We start from the raw sequence: 12,829 nt of genomic DNA on the forward strand, positions 1-12,829 counted from the left end.
AAAAGATGCATAAAAAGATATAACTCCTTATAAAAAGAGAGAGGAACAAGGGAATAGGTGCATATAGAATAAATAAAAAGATATCCAATAGAATGAACAAGATCAAACTCAGAGAGAACACTTTGATAGTGAAGAAGATCAGGAAAAAGAGAAAAATCAGAGAATAGAGAAAGCAAAAAATTCTTGGCTAACACCTAAAAATGCAGATAGAAGTAGATAAGAAAATCCAAAGAAAAAATAACAATGGAAGAACTCATAGAAGTAACTAGTGAAACAAATGGTGAATGGAATGATACTATTCCTCCAACAACTTCAAGCCAATCGTGTAATATCACAATCAGAAAAAGAGCCAAAAAAACAAAGCTATAAATTTTGAGAAACCCCAAAGAATTGAGGTGATCCTTTCATAACACAAAAAAATGCAAATGAAGAAAATGAAGAAACAATAGCAAACAAAGTAAAAGTTTGGAGTATAGAGGACTACAGGGTAGTCACAGAGAACCTAGAACAAAGTAATGATCAAAATACTGATAAATAGGATAAGTCAAACTTAAAGCAGAAATGTGAAGAATATGACATAATGATGGATTCGGAACAAAGAATTATAGAAGACTTAGATGATCAAGAAAATGGACAAAATGAAAAACAAAGAGCAGCTGAATTTAGAAAAATAGATAATAAAAGAGATGGAAAGAGAAAAGGAAGAGGAAGAAGAAGGAAGGCAAACAAAAAGTATCAACAATGCAAATGAAAATCTAGAATATTTAGGCATATCCATCAACCAAGAAGGTATTAAAACTCCTAGATTTGATAAGAAAAAGATGAAGAGAGGAAGGAAATCCCTAAAAGAGATGAGAGAAGTAGATGGTTAGGAAAAGGAACAAAAAAATATTAGTTAGATTCTTAAAGTAGGGAAGGGGAAGAGCCTTCCTGGGACAATATGAGAATGAAAACTTAGAATGGTAGGGGCCTCAATGCTCCTAGAAAAAAATGATTAATAAAAAGAAAATTAACACAATTTGAATAAAAAATTATATTAATGCAAGAAACAAAACAAAACAAAGAGGAAGGTATAAAACTAGTTAAGAAAATAGGTAGTTGGAACATAATCTTACAAGAATCAAGAGAGCATTAGGAGGATTAGGAACAATTTGTAATCCAAGAAAGATTAATTTAGACTTAATGAAATCTAATCAATACTGGATGATCTATAAAGTTAAGAGCATCAAAAATGATCTACAAATAATAGTAATAAATATATATGGCCCAACTCAAAGTGCAGATAAAAAATAGTTATGGGAAGAAGTTAGTATGGGAAGAAGTTAGCCTATTTATGAGAGACCATAATAACGACAATATATTAATAGGGAGAGATTTTAATGTAATCTTAAGTCTAGATAAAAAATATGGAGGGATGTATTATACCTCGCAAGCCTCCAAAGATTTCAAAAATTGGATAGAAATGAATAAATTGTTAGATATCCCCTCTAATAATGGAACATACACTTGGAACAATAGAAGGGAAAACTTCACTTATATAGCAGAAAAATTGGATAGATTCTTCCTTAAAGGAGAATTAAGAAACATAGATAGGGATTTAGAATCAACCATTTTTCCTATACCAGGATCAGACCATTACCTAGTAAGAATTAAATTATTTGAACCTAAGAAGCCTCATTGAAATTCCTTCAAGTGCGAAAAAATGTGGTTCCTCGATGACAACTTTACGGATTAGATCGAGTATGGTGGAAGTGAGGTAACTTTAAAGGATCTAAAATGTTCTATTTTGTGGAAAAAATCAAAATGTTAAAAGAGATTATTCTTAAATGGAATAAAAATCAATTTAAGAATATCTTTAAAGAAAAATTAGACAATGAAGAAAATCTAAAAAGTCTTAATGAAGAAATAATAAAAAGGGGAATGGATAATGAAAAATATATAAAAGAAAAAGAGATGCTAACAAAAAAAGAGGAGATATTAGGAAAAGAAGAAATACATTGGAGACAAAAATCAAGTGAAACCTAGTTAACAGTAGGGGACCACAATACAAAATTCTTTCGTAATAGCACTATATTTAATAGATCCAGAAATAAGATTATAAAAGTCAAAGACCCAGTCGGGACTGAAGTTGAAAATCCTACAGAGATAGCAAAAATATTTATAGAATATTTTAAAAAACATTCTGAATAATAATGGAAGCTCAAATAGAACTGCACAAATTAAAAATGCTAGAATCAATTCCAAAAAATAGTAACTTTAGAAGACAACAAGTGGCTAAACAAATCCATAATCATAGAAGAAGGTAAATCAACCTTGTTTAGCATGAAGCTAGACAAATCCTGAGGGCCAAATGGATTTCAAACTTTCTTTTATAAAAAAATGTTGGTATATTATCAAGATAGATTTATGGGGTGTTACAGAAGCATCTAGGAATGGGGGAAGAGATTAATCACACTTTCTTAACTCTCATACCAAAAAAATCTAAATCTGAATATCCTTGAGACTTTAGACCTATTTCCCTATGCAATACCATTCACAAAATTTTATCAAAAGCCTTATCTAGATAGCTTAAATTAGAAGAACAAACATGATTTGTCTCAAGTAGGTCCATTCTAGATGGTTTAATAACTGTACAAGAAACAATACATTCAACAAACAAGAATAAAAAGGCGAGTATGTTTATAAAGTTGGATATACAAAAAGCATATGACATGGTAGACTAGAGATTCTTATGCAAAATACTAGAAGCCTTTGGTTTCTCCCAACAATGGATTAACTTCATTTTTAAATGTATATCTAAACCTAAAATTTCACTCCTAATTAATGGGACCCCTGTAGGGTTCTTCGATATATCAAGAGGAATAAGGCAAGGAGACCCACTATTGCCTTTTAAATTTATAATCATGGTAGAAGCTTTTGGATGGTAGATCAAAAAAGTGCAAACATAAGCAAATATTAAAGGAATTATAGTGACAGAGAATGTCCCAAACATCACCCATCAACAATTTGTAGATAACATGATCCTGCTTGATAAAAGCACATTAGAGGAAGCGCAAAAATTTAGAAAGCACAAAAAATTTAGAAATATTATCTAGTTATACATAGAAGCGTCAGGACAAAAATTAAATGCAAAGAAATCATACATCTTCTTTATTAACACTAAACTTGAAGTAGAAAATTAGATTTGGAACATCATGGGTTATAAGAAAGGAACATTCCCATGTAAATATTTAGGTATAGAACTTGAAAAAGGTTGGGGCAGTAATAAAGGCAGGAATAATATCTTAGATAGAATGGATAAAAAAATAGGACATTGGTAAGGGAAATAGTTAACAAAAGCAAGAAAAGTAACAAAGATTAAAGCTATCCTTTTAGCTCTGCCAACTTTTCAAGTATCATATCTTTCACTAAAAAAAAGAAAATAGAAGCAAAGTTGAGAAAATTCTTTTGGAATGACATGGAGGAACATAAGAAAATGGGACAATATAAGAAAACCCAAGGAATTAGGGGGTTTAGGGATTAAAAATCTAAACTAGCAAAATGAAGCCTTAGGAGCAAAATTGGTTTGGAGACTTTATAATGAGAAGTAACAAAAATGGGCTAAGATTCTATATAACAAATACTTAAATGCATTTGACCCTACTTCCTTATTAAGGATGCAAAATTTACCAAAGGATCTATAAGTTGGAATTTCATAGTCAATTGCAGAGAACTAATTAGGAAATATATAACTTGTGACATAGGAAGAGGAGAAGAAGCCCTTTTTTGGGAGGACTCATGGGATGGTCACCCTTCCCTTGACAAATTAGGCATCCCAGAGAATGTTAAAAACCCATTGGTAAATTTATGGGGGGAAAAAGTTAGAAATTATAGGCATTTGATAGAGAAATATGGCAGAGCAACATGGAAATGGAAAAATCTAGAAAACATTGAATTGGACTCCAGAGAAAAGGAGGCTTTTCAAAGGATTATCAGAGAAAGGAAAGTAAATCAAATGGAAAGAGTAGATAAGCACATATGGGGAGCTTCAAAAGATGTAAAATACTATGTGACAAAGGTTTACAATCTCATCATTGAATCAAAAAGATGGGAAGAGGTAGAAATGCCTCTGAAGCTTTGTTGGGATTCTGCCTACTTCCCAAAAGTAGGAATCTTTCTTTGGGTTGTCCTCCAAAATAGGATTCTGATAGTAGACAGACTCAGTAAAATAGGTTTTGAGGGGCCCTCAAGATGCATTTTATGTAAGAAAGAAAGTGAATGTATAGATCACCTATTATTTCAATGTAGTTTTTCTCAATATTGTTGGGAATGGTTAAGACCAAAGCTACCCTAGATTGTACTATTCCCTAACAATCTAGAAAGCAATCTAAAAGGTTGGCCTATTGACAAGTTTCATAATGTCTACAACAAAGTTTTGAATATAAGCCCTTCTATCCAAATGTGGGAAATATGGAAAGAAAGAAGCAAAAGAATATTCTATGAAAAGGAGTTTACAAGCTTCTTGCTAAAGAATAAGATAGAAGCATGTATAGTAGAAGTAATGAATTCTCACCTAAAGAAAACTATTATAGAAGAAGGAAATTTTACAAACTAGGATGGAGTGATGAAAATAAATTGGAACAAATTGATTAACCCTCCTTTAATTTACAAAAAAAAGAGTCAAGCAGTTAGGGACAATTGCAAATGGGAATCTCCCCCCTTAGTTAGACAAAATTGAACTTTGATGCATAATAAATAAGGATTCAGGAAAATGGATTATCAAAAGAGTAAAACATATGGGAAATATGACTAATAATTTAGTTGAACTGGTAGTCCTCCAAGAAGGACTCAGATTATGTAACAATTTAGGGATTAGAAGACTAATCATCAAAGGGGATTCTCAGATTATTCTTAATGCTTTGAGGAAAAGGAGTACCTCAAATTGGGTATTAAACTCAAAATTAGAAGAAGTTTTAAAATATTTTGATCTCTTTGAGGAGACTAAAATTCAACACATTTTTAGAGAAGGAAACCGAAAGGATGATTTCTTAGCAAATAGAGGGGCAGATGGAGAAGAAATATTATTAGTTAATCAAGAAATTTAAAACCATTATTATGTTAGGATAAACCACAAACAGAAATAAAATAAAAACTACATGCAAATATAACCAATAATAGAAAATAATAGAACACACAGAAATGAACACAAGGCACCAAGATTTAACGTGGTTCACCCAATCCCTAGGCTACGTCCACCAAACAGCAAGTCCGATCTTATTACAATCTAATGATTACAACCTGATTACAATCCGTAATCCCTTACAGCTCAATACCGCTACAAGAACCAATTTCGTATCACCACATATAAAAAATACCCAACCCTAAGCCCTTTTTATACAAGTATTAAAATGCTTTAGGGTTATAACATGTCGGCCATATGTCGGCCATAATATGTCGGCCCAAACCCCACTATTTATGAAGTATGTACAGTACTTTCTTGATCAGACACCACAATCTAACATATTAAACACTATAATAAATATAAAATCCTTATAAGTAATAAGAAAATAAAGTTAATTTTTAAGGAATGATGAATAATGATGGAAATATTAATCATCAACCATCATAAGTTTATTAGGCTTCTAGAGCCTTTGGTAGTCTCTCCATCTATAAAAGGAGCATCTATGTCCTAAAGCAAGATATGACATTTGTTTGTTAAATTTAGTGTAGGGCTTAGTATGGAAACAACTGTGGTCATTTTTCATGCATTAGAACCTAAGACAATGGCTTTTAGGGGTAATGTCAAGCATGAAAGGTGGAATATGATTTTGAATCCTATGGATAATCTTTCAAGGGTAGTGATCAGTAGGGTTTTAGGAGATCAGATCTTTAATTATGACTATACTTGGAGGATGAACAACTTTGTTATTGAGTCCTTCATAGTGTATCTAGTTAGGGATAACATAGAGCATGGTTTGATTATTAATCTATGTTGGGATATATTTAATTCAACTTGGTTAAAAGGGTAGGAACATACAATTAAGAGTATTGTGAATCAGAAGATTCTACTCTCAAAGGTATATATGAACTACCTACCTAGTAGACAAGGTCAAGGTAAGATATTTAGGTGCCCTATTCTGACAATTAGGGACAATCCCAAGTTTTTCCAAGTTTGATAAAAAATGGAGGCAAATATCTCTTTTCTCCTGAGTTGGAGAGGAATGGTGGTTGAGCCAAATATGGAATGGCTATAGAGATATCTAAACCTATATAATAAACAAATGTAGAGCTAGAGGTTTATTTGGAAAGCTTGGAGAATGTCAAAATTATTCTACCCAATATGTACAAAATAAGAAAAGAACAAACATCTTTCATCTCTCTTCTGGGATGCCCAGTGAAAAACCACAAGGAAGCTATGAAGATTATCATGGTTTTCATTAATAAGGATGATGTATAGATGGCCAGTCTTATTGAGCTTACTAGTTTAGTTCCTGTGTGCAGGGTTTCGACTTTAGGGTTTTTTTGGCAATGCTTTGTTAGTATGGGCTAAGACCTTTTTGTTTGTTTCCCTTGTAAATATATGGCATTTAAAGATGTATATGGGGTTCTATTAGGTTTTCCACTTAATCTTTAAGTTTTCTAGATAGATACAATTGCATCTTGCTCTTTGTATGAACAAATTTGTAAATTTATATAAATACATAGTATTTTCACTATTCTACTCCTTATGTGTGGAAAATTACCCTCGAAACTCTTTTGGCATTTCTATTTTCACTACTGAAGAATTTTTGTAGTATATTTTTGGTGAATTTAAAAGTTTCTACATTGACAACATACTGAAATAGAGAAGGGCTAGAAAGCATTATAAAACATGAAACTCAAATATGTACAATCGAGGAAACATAATTTAGTATCATTAGTAAGGATATTACTCATCAGTTAACAATCAATCCCAAACTAACATTAACAAGGGTACAAAAATTTAGATCATTATTTCATTAATCTAAATCATTAAAAGATTGAAAGAGGATTTTAAAAATAAATTCTAAGAACACATGGTTCAAATTCTGGCATTAAGTATAAAAATTAACCGGTTAAATTGAATAAACAAGAAAGAGAATTATCAAAGCAAGTTAGCAATTAGACTATTAGGATTTTTTGTCAAAAACTAACAATGTAAATACATGTTGTCATCTAGTAAACTTAGGCTAATGGATAGGAAACTAATTCCCCAAAATGTTAGCCCCTTCAGAAAATTAAGGTAGAATAACCTCAAACACATTCTCCTTAGGTTTCATGAAAAAATAAAAGAATATGGTTAAGTATCATTGTAAAGTAGATTTTTAATTATTTGATCATTTTCTAATTATTTGATTACCTTGAATTCCATTGGAAAATTGCAAGATCGAAAATCTAACACAATTAGACTTTAATTTAGCCTTTTATTATTAACTTGTTAGGGGCAACACTAAACATGGGTACTAATTTGTATAAGAAACCAAGTTTGAAAATACATTATATGATGATTTAGAGGATGGATTATTAATAAGGAATCCCTTTATTTTACCTAGATTGTGAGCTTGTTAACTATGATTTGGAAGCTAACTACTAACCTTTTTGGGAAATTAGCTATCATTTTTTTTGTAGAATTTCATCCATATCTCTCAAATTAGGTAAACATTTGGTTCTTAGGATAAGGATTTCCACTTTTCATCCTCTCAAGGAAGTTTTTTTAGTATGACTCAAACACATATATCAAAAAGAGATTTTGTAAACTAGGGTATGATCCTTTAAAAATGTATAATATAGGACTTTGGTCCTAGGCCAGGCTGGAGGTTTCTAACTCTATTCTTTCCTACCAATGCCCATTTGAATGGAGAAAATTTGTAAGTTATTTTATTCATTATATTATAATACAAGGCTTCGGTCATTTACACACACACACATAACACTCAGTGAAATGAAAACTTGAACCTTGTTATTAAATCAAAACCTTATCTTTTCAAAATCAAACAAATTATGAAACTACAATTGTTGTCATGTATGTTTCACTTTGTGTTGGATTTGGGGTTGACTTAGTATGTTGACCAGAGGCCTAAGAGTTACTATTTATTTATGCTTTGATCTTTGAGATATGGATCAATGTTTATTATTTGGTCACGATCTTTTATTTTCAACCATTGTGATGTATTTATGTATTTCTATAATGAGTTTTGATCAGTTGTTTGTTAGTGCTTTCTAGTTGTTTGTTTAGGACTAAGGTGAATGGTGTGATTTTTTTGGTGTAACCTTTGAGTTTCGATCAATTATCCTTTGGTCTTTCTATTTGCTTGTATATGGTTGAGGTGATTATTGTCAGTTTCTTGTTATAACCTTTGAGTTTTTGATCAATTATCTTTTGGTGCTTTCTAGTTGCTTATATAAGGATTGAGGTGAATATTGTGATTTTATGAATTGTACTTTTCATTAGCTTAGGGTAGGTTATCTATGTGTATGTTGGGAAGTGGCTCACAATGGAAGCCTAAGCCCTAAAGAGGTTCCTTGGGTAACCCATTGTAAGTTGTTTTAATAAGTGAGAACATTTCATTAAATGGATTTCAAATAAATTACTAAGAGTTAGTGTTTTCCTCACCCATGCATTCAGTGCTAGTATAGGCTAGGATGGGAGTAGAGAGGATACTTGGTTGCAACCTTGCCATACTAGTATGCATTGTCTATACGAAAGGATATTGATGCCACATAAAGATACTAGGGGGCTAGAGTCTAGAGGCTACTAGGGTAACCTTAGAGTTGACTCATGCCATGACACTTGCCCACTTACATAGTATATTTCCTATGTGTCTTTGTTGCCTCTAGGATTAGATGATACTTGTGTCTTGATACCCTTTGAGATAGTTTTCTATCAAGTTTTCCTTGACCTAGATATTGGTTATGACTTTTGTGGTTTTATATCCATATGGGACTTGAGATTATCTCCTCAGCATGGTGGGAGTGGGCCATTTAGGTTCCACAAGGCCAGGTGGTATTTTTTCTTATACCATTGAGATAGTTGGATGTAATTGATGGATGTACTTGTGTAGTTTTTCCTTTCATTATGATCTTATGTTTTTGTTTGGATGGTTATATTATATTGTACTGTACTTGAATAATCAAAGATCTTATGAGATGATGTATTATATTCAATATGTATAGTATTTGAGTTTTTCATACCCTGCAACTTGTACATTGGATGATTATGCATTTTGGTTATGCCAAGTGACATCTTATTTAATTGAATTCATAATTGTTATTATATTATGATCAATGTGGATTTTGGTTATGTATTAGATTTTGTATTAATGATAACTCATGTATGTGATTCAACATTATGTAACCCTTAAGAGATGTAATCTATTTTTAGTGACATGAAGTATCCATCTATCTTTCCCATAACTGCTACATTACACCCAGCCATGAAGGAAACTAACATCTTTTAGTGTCAATATTACACTTATAGGTAGAGTGGAAAATGAAAGCAATACTTCTACCCTTCTTGTTTGTCCACATTGGGCACCCACACTGGAAGGTAAGCTTCCAAAATAATAAAAATAACATAAAATAAATGCAAAAGGAAGAATGACACGGTCTTCACAATCTACTCCCTCATACATCCTATCAAGGCTCCATAATAAACATCATAGATGACATCACTTCCAAATCATAGGACTAGCATTATCAAAAATACACACACCCTAGCCATCTCAAGATCAAAGAAATCTTGAAAACAAGTCATAATTCTCAAATCAAAGTCCAAAAAGGAGATACAAAACCAAAATAAAAGTGAACAAGAGTCACGATAAATAGGTCACATAAGAAATTGGTGGCTTGGTGGTCATAAACAATGTAAAATTTTAAGCTAGTCTTTCATCATATCCAAGTTCATGAAATTGAACGTAATAAAATAAAAACCCAATTCACTTAAAGCACACTAACTATCACTAGTCACCAAGAGGGAGTAGATGTTTGAACATAACCAAAATTTTCATGCATCACATGAAATTTATTTTGATAATCAGACATTTCTAAATGCATAATGGAACATGCAATACTTTTGTAATGAAATCCATGTTCTTCCTACTTATTATATTAGGTTAATCAATGAACCTCATGAATCTAGCATAAAATAGAAATAGATTCTTGCACCACATGTGCATCACATGTCATTTACATAATAAAAAGATATTTTTTAGTGCTATCACAAGCCAAATCTTCATTTGGTAGGCTCTCATAGCCTAGTGCAAAATTCAACCATTCTTTGACTATCTCAATAGTTTAATTTTAATACTTCAATATGCATATTATACCATCATATGGTTTTAAGTAAATATAATCATAACATATAAGGTACACAATTTACCAGTCATTCCATAAACTTCCCATTTTTGAAAATCTTTAAAAGAATGCAATTTTAACTTAAGATCATGACATGCATAAGAAACATCATATCCTTCTATGTCAAAAGTAATCATAGCTAAGAGGCACAACATGCAATCTATGTCATCAACTCATACAACATAAAGTAAACTAGTTGACTTATAGTTGTGTGTCTAGCATAGTGAACTCAAGACCTAAGTGTGGAACCAAGAGCTCTAATACCATATGTAAGGACCGCCCCTGCAAAACCAATGCCACATCAACATTCTCCATAAAATGCAAAAAATTTAACGAGAGTCAAGTCCTTTGGATATTGAGCAGTCAACATTAGTTGATTTACATAAACTATCATTAGCTTTAACTAAAATGATATATATACATATATGCTCAAGTTCAAAAGAAATCAAAATTTCATTGCCAGATTACCAATATCGAATAATGGATACCAGATAGTTTAACCATGACGACCAAGTTGAAATGAGCTCTAGAACTTGTCTAAGAACACAAAGGCAAGGATATTGTAGGATTCAGGTCATAAATAGATTGACTATGTATCAAACTGAATTCTCTTACATAATAAATGGTGCTTCAAAATTATGAGGTACCAGCTTGTCCAAAGATTAACACTAATATCAATCATTCCCTAAATTATAGTTGTTGTTTTTTTTCAATAATTAAATTGTAAGTTTTGTCAATGGTTTTAAGTGCCAAAGCGAAAAGAATGGGATTTAAAGTTTGGTTTAACATGGTAAGTTATGAGAGCATCAAGTAAAACATGACAAGTTTGAGTATGTGGAAAAACAAAGCAAGAAGCAACATATAAGTGCTGGAGTACTAAAGTTTTAATGATTAGTACAAAGCACATTTCAGCCTATCAAATTACTAATAGAACCATTTATTGTGAAAAGTAGAAATGGTGAAATTAGTACCACTTTCAATTGAAAAACTAGTAGTGCTTTAGGAGCAATGTTTGAATGAGTAATTTCTCCTTCAAAAGAATTGTAAAAGCATCATTATTAGGTAAAGTTTTGGAAGTCATAAATAATTCTAGAAAAGTCTATTTGTGTTTTGTCTGCTAATTTAGATGTTTTCTGAAATGATCTAAGACTTCTATAAATAGAAGCATCATGTAATGTAATTGATATGGACAAAATGATTATTGAAATATATTACTGCCATAGCAGATTGAATATTTTTTTCATTTTTGTTTATTTTGTCCAGTCAGCTTTCTTGATCATCTCCAGCTCACACACCTCCTCCTTTTACCTTATACCCCCTCCATCGATGAAATCATTCTCTTTTATCTACCCTCTTCTGAGATGCATTTGCAATGGAGAAACAAAAAAGGGCAAGCACCCCTTTTTTTAATAAAAGACAATCCTACCATTATAACTGACGCAACTGATTCGATTTGATGCATTTGTCCAAACAACTCTGCATTTTTCTTTAATAATTAATAAATTTTCTAATGAAAATTTTAAACAAAATCTTTGTGGCATGATTTTTTCAATTTCGTTAGGTTTATGAACAAATGGGTTGTGACACTACTGGAGGCATCAGTGAATTCCGGCCACCCTTAAACATCACACACTAAGGAAGAAATTAAGTTTGAAAAAAATAAGTCAACTTTGACTATTTAGCACTTTTAGACTAGAAATGAAGCTTAGAGTGTGATGTTTAAGCCATCAGATGAATTCCTTGATACCTAAAGACCTTATTCATGATGCAAAGAAGCTTAGAGTATGATGTTTAAGCCATCAGATAAATTCCTTGATACCTAAAGACTTTATTCATGATCCAAAGGATTATTCTAACAAGAACTGCTCCCTTGAAGGTATTTTTAGTTTCTTTTTAAAAAAGTCTTTAACATATTCTAATATAAATGATTATATTCGTGTGATTTCTATGGTAACGTGGCAAAATATTTCTATGGTAAGTGGAAAAGCTATTGTTGGAATTTCAGGCTACAGGCACCCATTTCTAATCTTTTTCAAACAATAGTAATGTTCTAAATAGTGTATATATAAAAATGGTTGTCCTTTGAAGGTTTTCTTTTGCTTCTTTCACTAAAAAAATTTCAGGTTGTAAGCTATAGTTATAGCTTAGGAACTGTTGAAGTAATGAAGTAAAAAGTAGATATAAAAATGGTTGTTCTTCAGAAGTTTTCTTCTTACTTCTTTCACTCCTTAAATTTTTAGTCAAAGGCCAATTGACCGTTAAAACTTGGAAGTATGCACAAAATATGTTAAAAGTACTGATATTTTCATTAAAAATGTGAAGAAATGAAGTTATAAATTGCATATTTATATTTTTCTGATTTATAATTATAAAGAATTATTTTGCTATGAACAATTCAGGTGGCTTCATTAGCATTCCGAGTGAGGATATAGATAACACGATGTCCTTGAGGAGGCATATATTGGAAGAGGGAAAGGAA

Source organism: Cupressus sempervirens, chromosome 6, assembly GCF_028749045.1.
Source record: "Cupressus sempervirens isolate cs-2001-9-10 chromosome 6, ASM2874904v1, whole genome shotgun sequence".
Classification (NCBI taxonomy): domain Eukaryota; kingdom Viridiplantae; phylum Streptophyta; class Pinopsida; order Cupressales; family Cupressaceae; genus Cupressus; species Cupressus sempervirens.